This window comes from Chenopodium album, chromosome 11 (genome assembly GCF_948465745.1).
Source record: "Chenopodium album chromosome 11, dcCheAlbu1.1, whole genome shotgun sequence".
Lineage (NCBI taxonomy): Eukaryota > Viridiplantae > Streptophyta > Magnoliopsida > Caryophyllales > Amaranthaceae > Chenopodium > Chenopodium album.
In genome coordinates, this window is record NC_137844.1 from 25,024,870 (window position 1) to 25,029,612 (window position 4,743).

A 4,743-nucleotide genomic window follows, 5' to 3' on the forward strand; every position below is an offset into this window, starting at 1 on the left:
TCCGTGGCAGCCACGCCCAGCAAGCCCAGCACTTGCATGCGGGCTGCTGCTGCTGCTGGCCAGCACGCCCAGCATGCTTGTGCGGGCTGCTGCTGCTGGCCTTGTGCCTTGGCCAGCGCTGCTAGGCAGCAAGCAATGGCCTAGCCATGCTGCTGCTAGCTGTTGCGAGCTGGCGCGCCTAGCGTGCTAGCTCCGGCAGCTTGTTGCGGCATGGCTTGCTAGCCATTGCGCGCACAAGGCTGCGCCTAGCATGCTAGCACGCACTAGGCAGCGCCTAGCCTTGCGATGCTAGCATGAGTGCGCTAGCACGCACCAGCCAGCCTAGGCTCGGCTTGGTGCGCATGCTAGCCACCATGCTAGGCCCATACGCCCTTAGCACTCGGTTTGCTAGGGCATTCCGATGCTAGGGGTATTTCGGTCTTTTGTTGATTTATTACTATTTCTCGTCTCGTCTTTCACTATTTTTCGACTCGACTTCCGACGCTCGGTTTCGACGCTCTAAGCTCGAATTTCCGACGTCTAAATAAATATTACTCGGTCGACTCATTAATTCCTTCCGAATTAATTCGTCGTTTCGGTTTGTTGAATGCTTGGGTGTGACCCGAAGGGTTCAGTCAAGATTAAGCTGTAACATTAATTATCCATTAATATTACTGATCGGAAGCGGCCTCCACCCAGGCATTCCGATCACTTGACCTTACTGAATATATTAGCTTTCTATTAATTCTGAACCCGCTAACGGAATAGTACACTTGCTCGAAGGACACCATTCCTTTCATTGTACACTCACCTATCTTGAGGCGGACATCCTCAACTATTCCCTTAGGAAACTTAATAGAACGGTCGACCAATTGTAAGGTCATGTTGGTTAGAAGGAGCTCACCTAACTTAAGCTTCTTAAAAATTGAATAAGGCATTATGCTAACACTAGCACCAAGATCACAAAGAGCATTTTGAAATACTTTTCCATTAATCTTGCATGGGATTGAAAAATTGCCCGGATCTTTCATCTTTTCGGGTAAATCATTGTGGATAAAAGCACTACAACACTCCCCAACTTTCACCAAATAAAACTCATTACACTCTCTTTTGCCACTCAAAATTTCCTTAAGGAACTTAGAATGTCTTGGCATTGGTGTCAAAGCTTCGGTGAAAGAGATAGATAGATGAATATCCTTAAGCATATCAAGAAATCTCCCAAATTGATCATCAATCTTGTTCCTCAAGAACTTTTGAGGGTATGGAAGTTAGGGTTTGATCACATGACTAGGGGAAAACTAAGTTGTTTACTAATCTCCCTAAGTCAAACTAAATTTATAAACACTTAACAAACCTAAATACGAGTATAGAGGTAAGTCAAGGGTCGAACCCAAAGGAACGGTAATGTTCAAGCACTCTCAATTATGCGCCTAAGCTAGGTCGAAGTCGAAGGTGAAGAAGGAATAGTAACAACTAACAAACTAACAATTAAACAAATAAAACACTAGGAATGGGGATCAACAAGCAATCATGATAATTGCAACAACTTGGGAAGATCATAATCAAAGGTTGTGAAGACTAATGATAAGAGCTATCAATTGGAATCAAAGAGCTATCTCCTAATCGTTAAGCTAGGGTTCACTATGAATAACAAACTAAGAGAATCACAATCCAAACCAATCGATAATTAAAATTCCTAAATTAATTGGTCGTGTCATTAGCAATTACAATGCAATCTAGCATAATTCTCAAGGCCTAATCGAATTACACACATGAAAACCTTCATTAATCACTTTAATCTCAACAATCAATCAACACAATTCCCAAATTAATCACAATCAATCAATCATACAAGTTTCTCCCAATTCCTAGCCAAACAACTACTCAAGAATCATTATCTATCAACAAACAAGTAAGAAATCAAGAATCAACAAAATATCAAGAACAATTACACTATTAAGAATCAAACATCAAGATTAAACCAAACAAACATGAAATTAAACAAAGCAATAAGGATGAGATAGAGTGAGAAATGCTCATTGATTGATTAAGAAGATCTTCAATACAATTGTCACCATTGGATCTTCAATCTCTTAAACCACCATTGAAATCCCTCACTTTCTCTCTCTAAAACTACTCCTAAACTATCCCTAAAACTAGAGAGAGAAACTCTCAACCTAAGCTAAGATATGAGAGAGAAAGTCTCCAAAACTAATCTAAAATTCGTCCTCCAAAATAGAAATGACAAGGCTAATTTATAATAAAACGAGCGAGGGGAAACAGGGCAGACCGTGCGCACGCACCACCTTTCCGTGCGCACGCACAGCAGGCCACAGAATATCTGTGTGCTCACACCACCCAGGCCGCGCGCGCGCACCACTATGCTGCGCGCGCGCACAGCTGGGTCTGCGCGCGCGCACCACCATCCTCGCGCGCGCACCCCTGCTTGGTGCTCGTGGACTTGCTTCCTTCGCTTGCTCGATCAATCTCTGCGCTCCCGAGCATCCCTATCATTGGTGCACTCGAGGCGATGCCCGCGAGGAGGGCAGCCTTTTATTCTTCAAGCACTTGCACACTCCGAACAAAAACATTGCTTCTAAGGTGCTTGTGCTTGCGGAGCTAGCTTGGTTTGCTTGAGTTGCATGCTTGGATTCTCGAACTTAGCTCCATCAACCTCCTTGAATGCGCTCAAGCTTCCTCCTTGATAATTAAATCCCGGGAAACTCGACACACCTACAAAACAAGTCAAAGAAACGGAGAAGCGAGAGAAATATCCGAGAAATGAATAAAATAATAAGAAAACCATTAAAGGCACACATTTCTCTAAACTAACACACAAACACACAAATCAAGCATTATTCCCTAAAAATACGAAATAAAAGACTAAAAACGAGTATAAAAATAAGAAGAAAACCTAGCCTAAGAGTGCCATAAATGGCACGCATCATCATATCCTCATGCAATTTTCCTTAATTTTCACTTCCTCTTTGGCATCTTAACTCTCCTTCTTTGACGCATCAAGCTTTTTCTCCCCACATGAATCACTCACCTTCTCACCCTCCTCACTATTCCTGGAAACACTCTCTTCAAGCACTTTACCACTCTTACTGGTGATAGAATACACCGGTTTCTTAGGATCAACTCCTTGAGAGGGTAAAGAGGTAGGGCTTGAACTCTCCTTCAAGGTGTTTGCCAATTGAGTGATTTGTGTCTCAAACATTTTTTTGTGTGTCATCATCTCATTGAACTTTTTTTCAATCACCGACATGTAGGTGTTCAAAATTTTTGTTTGGTTCTCAATGATCTATTCTAAAGTAGTTCTAGAAGATGAAAGTTGGGCATAGGAATTGTCACCATTGTCTTGATTTCTTAGAGAAAATCCGGGTGGGGGTCCCCTTTGATTGTTGTTTTGAAAATTGCCCCGATTTTGGTTGCTCCAATTACCCCAGCCTTGATTTTAGCCATTGTTTTGGTGATGGTTACCACAACCTTGATTTTGGCTTTGGTTTCCATACCCTTGACCTTGACTGTGATTATTATAGCCTTGATTATTTTAGTTGCCTCGGAAATTTTGATTTCCTTTGTTTCTATAACATCCATTTTGGTTATAATTATCAAAATACCCTTGTTGGTGAAAATTCCTATTCCCATTGTTCCTTTGGCCATCAAATCTTTTCCCATTGTTGTTGTTTGAAACAAAGTTCACTTGTTCACACGCATTGTTATCAACATCATCATAATTATCAAAAGCATGTGGATAATTAGAAGAATCATGATCATACGATCCACATTTATCATAATACAAACAACCATTTGGCATATTGTTTGAAGTAGAAGGAGGAGTTGAGTTAGAAGATGTACCTCTCCCCTTATTATAGGAGGGAAGTATTGGTGCTTGTGACGAAGCACTCTCAAGCTTTGCTTTGATGGATTTCATCTCCTTTCCCAAGTTTGAAATTTGTGTGGACAAAATTGTTGATGGCATTAAGATGGTCGATCTAATACACCGTAGAACAACTTTTGCTTGTCGAATCTCTCTCACCTTCTTTCCAATCCATGTAGTGTCTCACTGCGTCCTCAATTATGTCCACTACCTCCTCTTCCTTTTTATTCATGATAGGACCCTTAGCTCCGGCATCAAGAAAGATTTTCCTTGAGGGCTTAGACCTCCATAGAAATTTTGATGATTTGAAAGGTGGGAATCCCATGATGTGGGCACTCTATTTGATACTCCTTACACCTTTCCTAAGCCTCATATAAGCTCTCGTTCCCCTTTTGCTTGAAGCTTTGCATGAGGATCCTTGCTTCGGCCATCTTCTTTTGTGGATAGAAACGAGATAGAATTCTTTTGTGACTTCATCCCATGTCCTCAAAGAGTTGGTTTCACCTCTTTCTCCAACCACTCTAAAGCACGTCCAATGAGAGAAAAAGAGAAGTTTAAGTCGGATGAACTCTTAAGAAACCCTATTCACCTTAATGGTATAACAATACTTCTCAAACTCCTTAAGATGGTTGAGGGGACTCTCATGCTTGGCTCCACTAAATTAAAGCATTTATATCAATGTAATCATCGCCGGTCTAATCTCAAAGTCATTTGCCGGTGTCGTGGGAGGAGAAATTCCGGTTTCAAACCTATAGGCTTCCGGAGTTCCCAACTCCTTCAATTCTACTCTCGGATATGTTCTTGATGTTCTTCCTCTCTTTAGGGACTTGAGTTTAAGGAACTATTAGCAACCCTTATCTATGTTATGGTCCACTCAATTT

At 41.6% G+C, this 4,743-nt stretch overlaps 1 pseudogene; it reads left to right on the plus strand.

Moving 5' to 3' along the window:
• The first annotated feature begins 4,180 nt into the window (after window positions 1–4,180).
• On the plus strand, window positions 4,181–4,278 carry LOC145569641 (small nucleolar RNA R71; annotated as a pseudogene).
• The last annotated feature ends 465 nt before the right edge of the window (window positions 4,279–4,743 follow it).